Raw genomic sequence first — 18,592 nt, 5'->3', positions numbered from 1 at the left:
ACAAACATCACAAAATGAATCGTTTAGTTTAAAATACACTCACAAATTAGGTAGGTACGTGTTCAGTGCGGACAACAAATAATTTTAGATGGTAGTCATAGATTAAATAAATACGGTGGTAAGTTCTTTAATCTGAGGTGGTAAGTGTACGTATATTACAATAATGGTAACCAAAGCATCATCATTGTAACATATAGGTCATGGTCTCCACAACGAGGGGCTGAGAGGGCTCTAGCCTGGGAGCCCGTGCTCAGGAGGAGCCCGGCGAGGCGAATCGACCAGATAAGTTAGATAAACACACATCACAAATTTGCTTTAATAGTAAAAAAAAGAATTTTCTTACAATACTATTATTTATAGTTATGTGGTTATACGAAACAATTCCTAATTGTTTATCAATACTCGACATCTCCATAATTCGTATGGATGTTTTAAAATATACAATAAAACACTAAATATACAGATTATTGTTACCCCGTACATACTGCCTTTATTCTTAGCGATAAGAAGGGGGCCCCACCAAAGATCCTAGCCTGGAGGCCAGCTTCACGATGTGGGGCCTATGGTATAGGTATATACATACACTACAATATTATTCCTTATAATGTTGAATATAGGTAGGTACCTACTGATTAATGACAATTTTATATTATTCTATAGGAATCGTGTTTAGCAACTCGAGTTGCACCTTCCGTCATATTTTATCTTATATAATTAATGATACTTCTTCTTCTACCCTGTCATGTCCTAATATTGGGGCATAGGGCAAGCATTGGCGCCACTTCCCTCGGTCCATCGCCATGCGCCTCCCGCCATGTCAGACCTGCAGCAAATAGGTCGCTTTTGTAGCACCGCTGCAGGGTGAGGGAGAGGCGGCCACGGCGATGGAACCCTTGAGGCTGTGCAACAAGGGTACGAAGTGCCGCACTCTTTGGCGGCATCCGGAATACGTGTCCCAGCCACGTAAATCGTCTCTTCGTGATAACTTCAATCACCGAAGGCTGCTGTGCTCACGAACTCGGGTATTTGTAACGCGGTCGTACCAATGTACCCCTAAGATTCGGCGGAGACATCGATTCTCAAAGCTCAAAAGCCGATAATTAATGATACACCATTGGTAATTTAAAATGCTATAATTACGTGGTTTGGTGGTGATAGCTTGAAGCTTTTCTTAGAAGTAGGTATGGCCTAATGGCCCTTATGGTGGAGAAGGTTCAAAAGAAATCTTTGAGGATCCTTTGTTTGAAGCTGTGTGGATGCCATCCATGGCTTTATCCGATTGATTTATCTTAAGAACGCTTACACACTGTGTTCAACCAAATCGCTTCGGATATTGGTATATTCCTCCTGCGTGAGAACGAGTTTATGTGAACGATTTATAAATTCTTTGTTTTATAACTTCTTAAATAATTAAATGGCGTAGTTAGCTCTATCGGTGTACAGATATGTACTGTATAAATTTTGTATTTACTCGTCTCTGTATAGGTACTTACTATTTTTTCTAATAGTTGCTGCATCTATTTCTTTATTTTTAAACACTATTTTAATACTATTTCTTTGATTTTTTTTAAAAATATTCTGTGCTCGTCTTGAATCTATAATCTGTAAAATTTGTTATATGTAAATTAATTTTTAATTTGAATCTTTATGGTAGGTATGTGGATATGTTGTTTTTTAAGTTTAATTAATTAACAAACTGAACTATCCCAAATGAGACAGTAATATAAGTTATAAGCAGTGACGAGTGGTGGTAGAAGTAACATGCCTGCTGATTATGGGTGGTAGATAAAGTAAGAGTAAAGAATAATACAATTCTTGACGGTATACTTTGTTGAGACGAGGTTCTTTCGCCTGCGGCGCTGACAATCCTTGCCCACTTGCTCAATATATATCCACGTAAGAAGTTCAAAGTTTATTGTTGCATTTATACATCCAACGTACGTACGTATGTAAAGAAAAAAATTAAGCATACCGTTTTTTCGGAAAATTATAGAGCGTTCCTGTTCTTGAAATTTTCCATTTCGAGCACTGTGTTTATAGTATAATTCAAATGAATAAAAAACACAATAAACAATGTAATTACAGCGTAAATGAAATACCTACTGTGAAGAATTGCGTTTTAATTAACAAATTCGAAATTATAGCGAGTTTCCCTGAGGGGGTACGTAGTAAGCAACATTCCCCTATCTAATTATAGGTACTACAAGAATGACAATGGTGAAGGGTGACTTTTGGAAAGAGGTAGGCTATGGAGAAAGCACACTTGTCAAGTATACTAAAAAGATAATCCGGTATTACTTCTGATGAATAGGTGCAAACTAATGACCACGACACACTAAATCGATGAAATTTCAAAAACTCACTGACGATATAAAATTCAGCGGTGAGTTTGGTTATGTATTTTTCTAAACATTTATAAACGTAATAAACGCTTAAAATATATTGGCATTGAAAAATTCCATTGTGTATCTAAAACATAAATCTACCCGTAAAACTAGACATTTTGACATAGGTATTTGGTACTTCTATATTTAACACAGACTTAGGTACAATATCAGATCTTAACTGACATAACTGACGGAATAAATTATCTTAGTCTACGACTGAACTAACTGATAAATAAAAATCACGAGATAAATTATTTTTTATTTTGAACAACAATCAATATTTATATGCGATTGAATCACATTGATTTTTTTTAAAATTATCTTATTATTAAATATTTTGAACAAAAGTGAAGCTATAGACAATAATATTATGGGCAAATGTGTTAGGCGCTACTTCAACAGCCTACCGATTTGTATGGACTGCTACAAACATCTTGAGATCACGTGACATAAACTCAATACAAAAAAATGGACGAAATCACCAGTAAATAATCCATATAATACAATGTTGAAGAGAGACGCGATGTGGCGTATTTTTTTTAACTTTCGACAGATGCCATATTTGGAGCTTATTCCTATCGATTCCTACATAATTATACGATAGATATCGTTGTCATATTGAATAAATTATTTTAAAATAATATTTATATGATTATAAATGTCAATATGAAATTAAAAAAAAATTTCTTAAGGAGGTAGGCTTTAAATAATTTAGTATGGAGTCTTTGAGCGGAATGCACAATCTAAGATTTCGACCCTAAGGATAAGTCGCCGAAAAGCATGACTTAACTATAGAAAATCCTGAGTATAGAGTTAAGGAATCCTTAACCATAGATTACTTTTGTTATGCACACGCCCCCTTCTGTATTACCATTTACCTCTGACAGCTGCTGTCAAAATAAATTCGCATGTCCATAAAACAGTCCATACACTCAAATTCATTTAACAATGTATCTCAATATGGATATTGATAGTGTTAATTCGTTTGGCATGTACTTGCAGAATATTATTTTACTTTTATACGCCAGCCCGCAGAAATACAAAATGCCAGGTGAAGAATGGCACTTGACGCTAGTGTTACCATGTTAAAAAAATATCTTGCGGTGCCTGTGGAATCACGTATAATGACTTATAATGGAAACATAAGAGTATTATATTTAAATATTAAAATGTATTTATAGTTATTGCATTTATAAAATGCAGTTGTCATATTTTTGTCATCGTTTAACAATAAAATTATAAAATAATTTACCTAAACTATAGGAAAGAGAATTTTTAAATATGGTATTATTTTCAATAGAAATGATCTTAACTAAGGACAGTGTTTCTGCATAGTGTTTTCTGCTAAGGAAATTTTAGTTATGACAAATGTTTCTGCATTCCGCTGTTTGCCGCTGGAGTATGAAGTATCTAGATACTTTCCAGTTTAAGCGTTTTCACACCTTCGCCCTTAAGGGCGGACGTGCTCAGCGTGGGTCAAAATGGCGCTTTTATTCTATTTTCAAAGCATGATCCTGGACATTCCTTAAACGTTGTAGATAATGTATTTATATAATTTTGAAGCCTTATTATTCTTTATATTTATTTTAAACATTTGATGACTGCATAAAGTATTCTTATTACATAAAATAGTATTCTTTTAAACCTCTCGCTCTAATGTTTTAGAATATAGTCATATTTCAGTAGGTACATAAATGTGCAGTGGTGTTAAGATTTTTTACATTTATTAATTTTTAAACGCATTTATAAAACCATCAGTATAATTTAAAGGGGGGACATCCTTATGTATATATTTCCAATAGAGTATTAGACAGACTGTAGTAAGTTCAATGACAGCTTCGCGGCAATTGAGTACCTATACTTTATTCATTTATATTACACCTAATCACAATAAAATTCTTACATCTAAAATAAACTAACGCGACAAAACGCGTCAAACCCACAAAAACACACTCTTAACACGTTTCAAACAATACTTTCAGAATTAAATTTCCTAAATTAATATTTTAACTAGTCTCTCCTATTATCGTTCTTAAGCGGCGATTATTGTCGTTCAACTCCATGTTGAATGTTGAACAAGGATTAGAAAGGAATGTTCTCACGTATCGATGTAAGTTGAACCCATAGTCGTATCACGATGACATCAGGTGAATCTGTTATTTCGTGCATCTCCATAATTTCTGATATTTTAAGTGATGAACTCAAGAAAATATTGCTGAAATGGCATTAAAATATCGTTTATAAACTAAACGGGTGTCAAACGTAATGTGCAAATCGAGATGTCGATGAGAGTTGAATGATGATTCACAATTATTAAATAACTAAAAGTGGAAGGACCTCAACATCGTTGAAATGTGGTTCCCCACCGCCATCTTTAGATTAATAAAGCCTCAGCATAACTTTTTGCACAAGCAACGAGTGGTCCACTGCCATACTATTTTTTATTGATAACGTACTTGCAAGCATAATTTGGTATTCTATAATGACTGAAGGGTATAAATAAGTTATTAGTTATTGTCGTTTAGAATCGACTGTCACATTGACAAACGTCCTAGTATATTATGATATTATTATACACAGAAAAAGTTTACTTACTTTGATCGTCACTTCCAATTATTAATAACCAGGTCTCCAAGATACGTTAAAATAATCTGAAAGAAATCTGAAACTAAGAATACTCCGAAAAGTGAACACGACAGACGCATCAGTATGAGCACTCTATGACAATGACAGACAATGACAGGTCATCCATAGACATTGGAAGGGGCGAAAAGTAGGACCAGTTCAGACAGGTTCTTCAGTGGGCAATGGGTTCCCACCAATGGCGGCTGGTCTATTAGGTCATTTGGTCAATGACCCTCCAAAAATAAACATCTTACAATCTATGTAGGCTATAATCTAAGATGTAGGTACAATGTATTATAATAATTATCAGCTAACACGTCAAGGCGAGACGCACACGGACGGACGAACTGTGTGTATAAAATTCAAACAAACAGAATCCGCTTGGTCGCTATACTTTGGGTCATTTTGGAATACGCCGGGATAAAATATTTCTAATATTTCTCTTTCTCTCTCATTTTCCATATGTGAAACGGAGAAAGCACACATTTTGCCAGTCTTTTTTTTAATTTGTTTTTACGCAGCATAGGCAAGATTTTCGTCATTGTCCGAGAAAGAGATAACAATACATTTTTCAGTGTGTTAAAGGAAACAGGTATAAAACGTTGTTCTGTTATTAATCATTATTGCCTCGCGATTTCATCGAGCATGTTTTGTTTTACCTACCAAACATGCGATTTCATTGAGCATGTTTTGTTTTACCTACCAATTGTTTCAACCGTATTATTTTTATCTGGTTAACCTTTTTATATTTTTATTATTTCAAACTTCCTATTGTTGTCTGAAAGTTTCATATGCAATGTCATTGTTTGTTTTGTAATATTATAGTACTCTACCAAAAATAGCTTTTTAGTTTAGTTTAAATACAACCTTTGACTAAAACGCATCGACTGCATTCATTGTGTTAAACCATTGTATAAATGTTACCCTTTAAAATGTAATCTGCTATAGGTATCAATCATAAAAGTAACCTTCTAATAAAATCAGTGGAAATATAAAAAGTGTTTATATATAAATGATCCCGCCATTTCATAACAGTACACAACACTTTTTCTGATAGTGACAGTTTAATGAAAAATGAAGCTAAAAAGCTACGGAGTTTTTATTAAATATTTTTGATTGTTTGATGTGAAAATATACATTTTTTTGAAGGGTAAGTAGGTACCTATCTTTTCTATCTAACTATCTAACAATTTATAGCACTTCTTTTATAATGTTTAAAAAGCCAGTTTGCTATACGTCTTTTAAGTGTACAACGAAAAGGCAAATTAAAATAATATAAAATTATTTAAAACTGACCTCCCATATTATCTAGCAAAGAGCCGCCAATGGTTCCCACATCAATACACGTTCAAGTGTCATCCAACACATGAACGGTAAACATCGCTATGTGAGAACGCGACATTAATAATAACATAAATAATAAATTTTAAATATAATTAAGTTATAATCTCCATGAGGAAATTCATGGACATCATTCAAATTAAATTGTCGCAAAAATCTACTAAAAAAACAAATAAAGCTTACTTGTAATGTCAAAAGGAATTATTTAATTTATTGTTGTCTAAACAGAAATGGGCCACCACGGTGTGGCCGGGGCCCTGGCTCTCAGTGACTTGGGGTTTGCGAGACTCGGGCAACTCGGACCTATCGGACAATTGAGTCAACTAGGGCAGCTCGGACAACTGGGGCAGTTGGCGGCCCTGCAGCTCCACGCTTGTCGGGGTATCCCCCACTCTGGACTCTTCGTTCAATCCGATTGCAAATCAGGCAAGTAATACTTACTTTTTTACTCACTATGATTCGACAAGGTTGTCATACTTTTTCAGAAAAATAACTTGACATGACAACATTTTTCATTGGTCGTTAGTTTTACCTACTTACTTAATACCACTATTAAGATAATTTATATGTATAATATTATTTACTATTTCATATTATTATTTCACATTATTTTATTATACCCATATACGTACGAAGCACTATACCAGTAGGCAAAGTTTAGTTCGCACTATTTATGTCGGAACTTAACAGCCTACCTCCACCCTTCGCCACTGCTCCACTCTAATCCCAAAATGAAGGATTCTGCATGAAAACGTATCCAGTGATGTCCCTAGATAAAATGCCGCCTCATTTTTTTATACTTACATAATTTTTTTATCATCCTTTCATGAGTCCAATATCTAATAAATGTATTTTATGGATATAGATATTACTAACAAAATATCAGACTAATTATTCGAAAATCTGCACGTGTCGTTTCTGGTCACCAAGGAGTCGTCGAAGGGCAACGGAAGGAAACTAGATATCGCGAACCAGACAAAACCAGTGAGCTGATTTTTTAATGGAAAATATTTTCGTTATTACTAAGTTAAGGTAGCTATCTCTATATAATATTCGAAATGATTTTCCTCGATTTGCCGCCTTTCGAGTAACTGCCGCCCCCAAGCGACGCTCAATCTGCCTACCCCCACGGGACGTTACTGAGCGTATCTATCATTCGGTACCGCCAATGACATTTTGAATGTTAAATAAACTCTGTTAATGAGGTGTAGGTAGGTATCATTAGCCAAATCTTCAAATTATATCCAGGGATGAGAAGATTGGAAATAAATGGGATAATATTACTACTATAGTACTTTACCATTTTCGATCCTTAGATGATTATATGGGCCTCCATAGAGTGGAGGTTATATTAACAGAAATTTTATTTTTACGAGAAATTGATGTTGGCCAATTGCTCAACTTAGGTATTAGGTCCATACTCTAACTCCAAACACGAATAATTGAAAAAGTGTATTTACCAGACCCAGGATTCGAACTTGGGACCCACGATATTATAAACCGACGTTTAAGCTACTCGGTCATCGTGGGCTAAAAGGTACTACAAAATACTAATGTCCTGAATCGTCATAGCTAATCTTTAGTACCTACATAATATACAATCCAGTTTCAAAGCTTCCTGGCAAATTACGGTGGTCCTATTTCATAGCATGTGGCATAATATCAAAATACACTTACCCGTCGGGACGTGGATCGCAGGTTCAATCCTGGGTCCGGGAAATACACACATTGTTGGTACCTAAATATGCGTATGGACCTAATAGGTTGAACAAGTGACTAACACCCATTTCACTTATAAATAATATATCTTCTTAAGATCGGACATGGTCAAAAAAAATTTAACTAGAATTGCTGCATTATTAATTATTATTACCTAGTTAGACGCTCAAATTGATACAGTAATTATTAAAACTATTTGATTGGGTTTCAAAATATATTTGAAGTAGGTACTCGTTATATCTTTATAATCAGCATGACAACATAACCACAGGGTTCTAATTCTAAGTATAATAATATGCATCGCTTGGCACGTTGAGTGGCTCGCGAAACATTTTAAACATTCATTTTTAAATAAGCAGTAGATACCTATTCGATACGTCATTACAAATCTATAAACATCGTTTTGGGAACAAATTGATAGGGAGAGTTTTTTGTTTCGATTCTGTACGGCAGTGGTTTCCAAACTTTGTGTCACTACGCCTCCCTTTCAAAAAAAAATATAATCTTGGCGCCTCCCCCCCTTTATTTCATTAAATAATACGAACACCTTTTTAAATAGTCAACAATGTACTAATACAAAAATGATAAAGGTATCACATCAATTTGCAACGCACAACCACATATTTAAAATATGTCGTGAAACAAAGCGGCGCCCCGGAGACTTTTTTTACTTTCAATAAAATAATGTGAAAAGTGCATTAGCAAACTTACCAAGAATTCAGTAAATAGATTTTAGTTTGCTTCAATATATCTGGCACAGAAATTTGAAAGTGGAAACATGGCAAACTTACTTTTTTTGTAATTTTGATTTCCAAAGCTCCAATTTTTTATGAATGCCTTCACTCGCATTGATTTATTCACTCTTTTTTTTTAATTTCAACCAAATAGACAAGTTTATCAACAAAATTATCGTTCCTAAACAAATTTGTCTCAAATTTCAACATTAGGTATGATTTGACCCTTTTTGGAAATCGCTGCTGTGCGGCATTTTTGTATTGAGGGATAACTGCGCGAAGAAATTTACAGCAAAACTAACCAAAAGTCCTCGAATTGGAAGTTTATTTTTGTTGGATCGCGAACAAAAACTATTCTCGTCATCTGGTCCGCGGCGCAAATGAGTTAAGAAACCGATAACTTATATCCAGGTTAGTTAAATTATAAGTGGGTTCGTACATAATATCTCTGTAGAACTTTTAAAATAAATATGTGTAATGTCTCGTAAGAAAAACTGCGAAAACGTAATAATCGGCACGGCTTTCTCTTTTGAAGTTCGCCGCTCAGCTACCAGTAAGACATTCCATAATATTATCTAATCCAGCTATATCTATTCTATACACAAGGCGACTATCGACCGCTAATGTGATAAAGTGATAGTATTTATTACATATTTGTATTGAGGTATTATAATTGTTACAATAAGTTAGCCGTTTAAACAGTCAAAAATGTCTACCTCGCTCTAAATTTTATCACAGCCAAAAAAGATGCTGTTAAAATATAGCACTTATTGCAACAATTACAACCACCTTATTGTAATTGTTACAAAAAGTGCTAATACTTTGATACAAACCTACCCTAGTTAGCCGTCGTATTTATCACTTTATCACTTTAGCGGTCGATAAGTATAGAATAGACTCGCTGGGATCCCATTCGATTTCGATTTTGGGGCTAGTTTTTATGTTATTTTTTTCACATACAATAAGATGTTGTTGTCGACTAAATAATTATTTGTTATTTATATCTAACCTATCTTAAAGCGGTTAGTTTATAAAATAAATTCTCGGAAAAATACCATTAACCCAGGGCTCGAAATGGAACGAAACGCACCGGAGCGCCGTCCGGCTCGTGAAATTTATAAAATTATCGCTCCGTTTCGTGGAAAAAATATGTTGACCGTCTGAGCTAGATAGGCCATAGAATAGAAAATCAAGTCAAATCAAGACACACTTATTTTTATAAAATACACATACGATTTGATGACTATGTAAATATCTTAAGAAAATTTGTCGAGCGCTCCGGTTCGTAAACTTTTCTATTTCGAGCGCTGCTTAACCATATTACAGATTCATGATTTACCATTTTAAGTTACAGATTTTGGTAGTAGGTAGGTATTATGCAAGTTTTCTTTGTTAATATAAATTACTTCATAAGGACAAGTGCGTAACGTGGTCAAATTGATTAATATTAGATTCGTGCGTGGGGGGCTCAGCCAGCAGCGGCGCGGGCGCAGGCACTGGCGCTGGTGCCGCAGGCGAACGTCGGGGGTGTCGAGGCCGTGGAGAGAAGCGGCCCATTCCCGAGGAACGCAAGGATGACCGCTATTATGAACGGAGGAAGCGGAACAACCAGGCCGCAAAAAAATCCAGAGATGCAAGGAAACAGCGAGAAGATCAGGTATATTGTGTACCTATACCTATTTCTATTCTACGGACCATGTAGCCGCAGTAGCGGGGATATCATACGACATTGGAGGGATCAGATAGTTAGATTAGAAATTTTTCCTGCAAAATTATTTTATCTCCCCGTATAATATAATTACGGCAAAGATGTTGAAGAAACCATAATTCTATAGGATAGATGGAGATTAAACGTATAAAAATGTGACAAAATGGGACTTCTGGAATAATTTCCCAGACGTCGATAAGACAGTTTAAAAACGTTGTAAACAAAGTTTTGTCCAATCAAAAACTACACCGAATTGATCTCATTTCTCCACAAGGTAAGTTTCCATCAACCTCACCACTGTACCTAGGTACAACTAAGTCTTCTATCGACCATGTCCGATCCTAATAGGATTATATGGGCCTCCACGGTGTGGAGGTTTGTATTAACAGATTTTATTTTTATGAGAAATGGATGTCAGCCACTTGCTCAACCTATTAGGTCCATACTCTGACTCATACACAAATTGAAAAACAATATGTGTACTTGCCAGACCCAGGATTTGAACCTGGGACCCTCGACACTATAGACCGGCGCTTAAGCCACGCGGCCATCGTGGGTGGTGTAATATAACAAAAATAGCTTTTAGTTCAGTTTAAATCCAACCTTTGAGTAAAACGCATCGACTGTATTCTCTGTATTAAACCATTGTATAAGGCTTCGGTCACATATGCAGGTACTTCGCTAATCCTGAGCTAGATGCTATGCTTCATGGCCCCCACATCCGGAAGCGGGCCCCCAGGCCAGCATCTTTGGCGGGGCCCCCTACCCATCGCTAGGGTTAAAGGCAGTGAGACCTTTTACAGAATCGTTTTCTATATGTTGTTAATGGTAAAATTATTACGGGTATTCGGTGTATTTTAAGCGATTTTTTGTATTGTTTAATAAATCCATTTGAATTATGGAGTTGTCGAATATTATGACAACTAAGTTACCTGTCTCATTTAAGTTTTAATATATATAATATAAATATAGATTTGAAATAGGTAATCCTAGCATATTTATTTTGAAAATATATATATATTTCGCAGTTCGTTAGTAGCTAGGTATATAGGAACCTTCATTATTGTATTGAAACTTCTTTACTTTGTATTTTTATTGGAAATTAGAGATTATATTTTTCTTGCTTAGTTATTTCCCGTTATGTTCTTATTTTCTTAAATAATTTTCACGTCGTGATAACTCCTATCAAATCTTTTGTAACTATTTAAAAAAATGTACTTACCTATATAATATTTGCTACTTTGCCCAATTCGACTGTTTATCAAATAAAATTAAAAAAAGGTAAGTAATCTGATAACCTTATTTCTAAATTAGAATCTATGAACCTATATTAGTTATTAAATAAGAATAAAATAAGATGTTTAATATAGAAAATAACCATCGATTTCTATGTTAAGGGGGGACATGCTCGTCGAAGGTCAAAATTGAGTTTTTATTGTATATTCAAACCATGATCCTGGACACTCCTTAAACGTTGTAGATGATCTTTTTATATAATTTTGAAGCCTTATTATTCTTTATAGTTATTTTAAACATTTGATGACTGCATGAAGTATTTTTGTTACATAAAATAGTATTCTTTTAAACCTCTCGCTCTAATGTTTTAGAATATAGTCATATTTCGGTACATAACTGTGCAGTGGTGTTAAGATTTTTTACATTTATTAATTTTTAAACGCATTTATAAAACCATTAGCATAATTTATTACGAGATAATTTTTGTAAAATATTCACGATAAAAAATTGTATTGATAATCTCTGTGATCCCAAATTTGACAAGAATTAGGCATTTTATTATTCAAAAAATCGGCAAGATTAACACATATCAAGATGATTCTAAAGATATTTATTATAAGCTATGTTTTTGACCATTCAAGTGTGATAAACATCTTATGAATAATGATTGCTTTATAATAATTATTGACCTAAGAATAAGGTAGTGTTTTTTTGAAATACGCCATTTCTTTTGTCATTCCCTAGTGGTTAAGCTACAACATACGGCCGTAGCCATAAATTGACAAAATTTAATTGAAGTAGGGAGTAAAATGATATTGACGCGCGTGTTTGAACATGTACCGTTTAAAAAAAAATAAAAAAAAATTCGGTTAGGTACATGTTCAAACACGCGCGTTAACATAATTTTACTCCCTACTTTAATTATAGTTTGTCATTTTATGGCTACGGCCGTATGTTGTAGTTTAACCACTAGGGAATGACAAAAGAAATGGCGTATTTTAAAAAAACACCACCTTCTTCTTAGGTCAATAATTATTATAAAGCAATCATTATTCATAAGATTTTTATCACACTTAAATGGTCAAGGACATAGCTTATAATAAATATCTTTAGAATCATCTTCAAATGTGTTAATCTTGCCGATTTTTTGAATAATAAAATGCCTAATTCTTGTCAAATTTGGGATCACAGAGATTATCAATATAATTTTTTATCGTGAATATTTTACAAAAATTATCTCGTAATAAATTATACTAATGATTTTATAAATGCGTTTAAAAATTAATAAATGTAAAAAATCTTAACACCGCTGCACAGTTCTGTACCGAAATATGACTATATTCTAAAACATTAGAGCGAGAGGTTTAAAAGAATACTATTTTATGTAACAAAAATACTTCATACAGTCATCAAATGTTTAAAATAACTATAAAGAATAATAAGGCTTTAAAATTATATAAATAGATTATCTACAACGTTTAAGGAGTGTCCAGGATCATGGTTTGAAAATACAATAAAAACTCAATTTTGACCTTCGACGAGCATGTCCCCCCTTAACAAACCAATAAATTTAATGAACATAATCGTTTTTATTTTATCCCAAATTGTACAGACGTTAAGTACCTATGGTAGGTAACTAATTATTATTGATATTTATTTTTTCGTGCTACGTAGATCGCTCTACGCGCCGCAGTGCTGGAGCACGAGAACGGCGTGCTGCGCGCGCAAGTACTGGCGCTGCGCGACGAGGCGCGGGCCCTGCGCGCTCTTCTCCTGACCACGCCAGCCAACAATGCAAACAACCCCCGGACAAACAATATTATTATCTAACATTTGGAAAACCAACACTCTCCGATGAATATCTACTATTTATAATAACTAGTTGAGCCAGCTGGCTCTCGCCAGTCTGTCTCGCTAGGTCTTGCAGACAGCTCGGCGCTCTTATGACATGATGTTGGATTTTAATGAAATTGTGAAGTATGCAGAGACGGCGCCGTTTGACATGTCGCAGATTTGTCACTTTTACAATTTGCAAGTCGTTACTGTCGATATAAATTTGGCGTCATATGCATAGTCTATTCTGGATTTTGGTCTTCAGGATGTCATCTGATACCACCCCAGGCAGCTAGACCTAGCATAATAGCTGACAATTTGATTGCGATTCAATATAATGTAAATATTAATCTCGTAATAATTATTTATAATTATTAGTGTGGTAGTTTCAATTTTATTATAATTCTTTGAGAACTCGTGTAAAAAAATGCATCGTTAAATGTGTTTGTACTTAGATATTGTGATAGTAATATAATAGGTATGACATTCTTATATTTATTTGTGTGCGTTACACAATATTATGTAAATAAAATCATTAATAATTATTATAGGTACATAAATCGTGAATCGTAGACATAATAATATTATTTATAACTATATTATCTACATTACAGTAAAGCGGGATGACTTCATGTCACGTAATTTTGTGATTAATGAAAATATTGGTTTGCCCATTTTGTTATATAGGTTTTGTTAAACAAATTATTTGTGGTACGTACCTAATTTACTTGCAAGTACGAATTTAAAAAGTGGTGGTCCTTAAGGGCCCACATGCCCCACGTAGGTCAAAATCTTTTATCGTATTTTCAGAGCATAATCCTCGACATTCCTTAAACGTTGTAGATAATCTATTTATATAATTTTGAAGCCTTATTATCCTTTATATTTATTTTAAACATTTTTGATAAGTATTTTTATTACTTATATTATTTATTCTGAACATGTACCATATACCATAGAAATGGCTTAGGTATTTCAAAAAAAATACTACCTTATTCTTAGGTCAATAATTATTATAAAACAATCATTATTCGTAGGATGTTTATCACATTTGAATGGTCAAAGACATAACTTATAATCAGTATTATTAGAATTATCTTCAAATGTGTTAATCATGCCCATTTTCTGAATAATAAAATGCCTTATTCTCGTCAAATTTGGGATCACAGAGATTATCAATATAATTTTTTATCGTAAATATTTCACTATATAATGACGTTAACAACAATTTTACTAATGGTTTTATAAATGCGTTTAAAAATTAATAAACCTAAAAAATCTTAACACCACTGCACATCGATGTACTGAAATATGACCATATTCTAAAATATTAGATCGAGAGGTTTAAAAGAATACTATTTTATGTAATAAAAATACTTTATGCAGTCAGCAAATGTTTAAAATAAATATAAAGGATTATAAGGCTTCAAAATTATATAAATAGATTATCTACAACGTTTAACGAATGTCCAGGCTTATGCTCTGAAAATACCATAAAATCTTCATTTTGACCTACGTGGCGCACGTGGGCCGTTAAGAGTTACCTTCAATGATTTTGTTTTTAAAATCATATTTTCCAAACGAAATTTTTTTAAATTATTGTTTGATTCTTGTCTGCATATTATGCATTTTCGGGCGTTACTTGTAAATTGTACGTAAAACATTTCACCGTGGCACAGTTCGCTGTGAGCTTTCTTATTGGAAAGAGGTGATCGTATGATATACGGTTTCCAACTTTATTAGATTCAATATGAACATTAATTCAATTTTCATAGCTGATTTTGGCATAATTCATGAATTTAAAGAATAAAAACCTAACCTAACCTAACAATTATAATCCAGTATATCGGCTATTTTCAAATTGTGTTTGCTGCTGGCTTCCTGTAACTTCCGGTAACAGACAAGAACCGTGTTTTATATAGACACGAATTTTATGTTAGTACTATAATACGACCCAAAGAGTTTTGACGGTATTTAATATACGGCCATATATTTCCAATACAACATTTCACGGTGAAGTGTGATACAGCAAACTGCATACGTACAAATTTCCGGACACGATTTTCAGGTGGTTCATGAAGAAATTCTTTGCAGCAAAAATGTTTCCTAAATTTATATTTAAGATAATTCATGATTATAATTATAAGAGTTAAAAAATATACCTTTTTTATTTAAAAATATATGTTTAGTATTTATTCCTTGAATTCCCATCGAAATCTTTAAATCCTCACAAAATGTCTAAAGAGGAACGCAATATTTTATCCCAGGGTACAGAAAACTTTTGTTGTAAAACGGTTTACAAGACACTCGTAAAATCTGTGCTCAACTTCGCCTCAGAGATCTGGTAATTGACCCCGCGAAATAAATGATATACCTACCTAATTTATCTATGTATCAGTACTGATGACGTGTTCTGTTTTATTAGGTAATCTGTATGTCATAGCATGATAGATATTGTAATGGGTGGTGCACAAGCAGTCCTCGGTTAGAATCGCAGTTCAACATATGTGCCAGTCTAATCGATAACAAAGTAGGGGAAGCAGTGGCGCACCCAGGGGGGGGCAAGGGGCCCTGCCCCCCCCCCCCCCCCAAAAGCATTGAAATTGAAAGCCAATAGATAAGAGAAATAAAAACACGGCAAAAAATGATTTGAAATTCTCCAGCACTCTTTTTAGAAAAAAATCTTAGATTTTAATTTCTAACACAAAAATTTCAAAACACTAATGTCGGGTTTTTTTAGAAACCCAATTTCTAATGGAAATGTCAAAAAATTCTCGGTGTCCACCCGAATTCCGGAGTGGTGTACACCGAGTGCAATAGGCAAAAGTCCGATAAACGAGAAATTAGGCTGTGTTCTGTTGGGTAGGTTTGTGTACCTATAAGTTAAATGCAATAATACTTTTTTTTTCCATTTTCAATTAATATTTTGGAACTTCACTATTAAAAAACCCAAAATCGACGATAAAAATTCGGCGAAAAGAACGACTACACCCACCACCATGGCCCATGGCTGACATGGCCACCATGGGCTGACAGGGCTACAGCCTGTGAGCCCGAGCTTAAGAGGGCCCGGCGTGGCGGCTCATCTAATTGTGAGATAAACACACACCAGAAATTTGTTATATTATTATTATATAATTATTATATATATAAAACAAAGTCGGGTTAGTTACACCATTTATAACTCAAGAACGGCTGGACCGATTTTTATAATCTTTGATTTGTTGGATTTGTCTCCGCCCCGAATAGCAGAATAACTATTAAAACATTGGATAAATCACGGAAAAATAAATTATGAAGAAAATTCATTTTGTCATATATTTTGCATGGAACGGCTTTTGACTGATATCGATGAATTTGAGCGATGAACATTCGAAAAAAAAAGAAAATCACAAAAAAAATTAATCCGTATACAACGCCATCTCTGATACATGACAGAAACAATAAACAAGAGACAAACAAAAGAAAGAATGATAGTCGAAATGTCTAACTGTCAATGGTGTAGTGTGCCCAACATTTCGTGTTTCATGTCAACAGCTCAGTTTGCTTGAAAACGATACTCATTGGGATATAACAATCGCTGAAGCAATTGTTTCTGCATCTCCAAGTCAGATACGCACATTATTGTAGCTATCATTATTTCGACATGCTTCCCATCGAATCCACCTGAACTGTGGAACAAGTACAAGGATGACATGTCAGAAGACATTTTACATCAAATTCGTGTCAGTTCATGGAATCGCGATCTCGAGGTGAATGAGGAGATACATAACCAGACTTTGCTTTTGATCGAATACATATGTTACCTCATGTGCGGCAGTTCGTTAGTCAAGTTAGGAATGCCAACGCCACATCGTGGAATGAACGACGCTTTCAATCGAGAATTTTAACGTGAACGTGAATATGATCGAGATGCATTGAACCAATCAGTTCGAATGAATGTACCACTGTTGAACCCCCAACAGAAAGAAGTGTATGATACGTTAATGAAGGCAACTGATGATGGAAATGGTGGCTTATTTTTCCTCGACGCGCCCTGTGGAACTAGGAAGACATTCCTCATGTCATTGATTTTGGCTACTGTTCGTGCGAGATCTGAAAATGCTGTAGCAATTGCTTCTTCTGGGATAGCGGCCACGTTGCTAGAAGGATGCCGAACGTCTCATTCAACGTTGAAATTGCCCTTAAACCTTCAAACGACTGAAAAACCGACATGCAACATTGCGAAACACTCAGCAATGGCCAAAGTTTTGGTAGCAAGTAAAATCATCACCTGGGGTGAATGTACAATGGCGCACAAACGCGCATTGAAAGCACTCAATCGAACTATGAAAGATCTGCGCAATGACTCAAGAAGTTTTGGAGGTGCAATAATTCTACTATCTGGCGATTTCCGCCAAACACTACCAGTCATTCGAAGATCGACCGCTGCCGATGAAATAAATGCTTGCCTCAAATCATCGACTCTGTGGCGCTATGTGAAGAAACTTCAGTTGACGACAAACATGCGAGTTGCATTGCTAAACGATCCATCTGCCGAAGATTTCTCCAAACAATTGCTGACTATCGGTAACGGCCGTGTTCCTGTCGATGAATCGAACGGATTGATTTCGTTTCCGCTGAATTTTTGCAATTTCGTCTCAACTAAGGACGAACTCATCAACAAAGTGTTCCCAAACATCATTTCTAACCACAAAAATCACAACTGGTTGAGTGAACGAGCATTCTTGCGGCAAAAAACAAAGATGTGGATCACTTAAACTTCACAATTCAAAATCAAATCATTGGTCCACTGCATTCCTTCAAATCTATCGACTGTGTAACAAACGAAGACGAAGCAACCAACTACATATCCAACTGAATTTTTAAACTCATTGGATCTGCCTGGCTTGCCACCGCACAATTTACAACTGAAGGTTGGCTCGGTAGTCATCATGCTTTGAAATCTGAACCAATCAAAACTATGTAACGGAACGCGTTTGGTGGTGAGAAAACTCATGGGCAATGTG

The sequence above is a fragment of the Rhyacophila brunnea genome, unplaced genomic scaffold, assembly GCF_057557595.1.
Source record: "Rhyacophila brunnea isolate RB1 unplaced genomic scaffold, BYU_Rbru_1.0 scaffold_17, whole genome shotgun sequence".
Classification (NCBI taxonomy): domain Eukaryota; kingdom Metazoa; phylum Arthropoda; class Insecta; order Trichoptera; family Rhyacophilidae; genus Rhyacophila; species Rhyacophila brunnea.
This window is presented reverse-complemented; position numbering follows the sequence as displayed.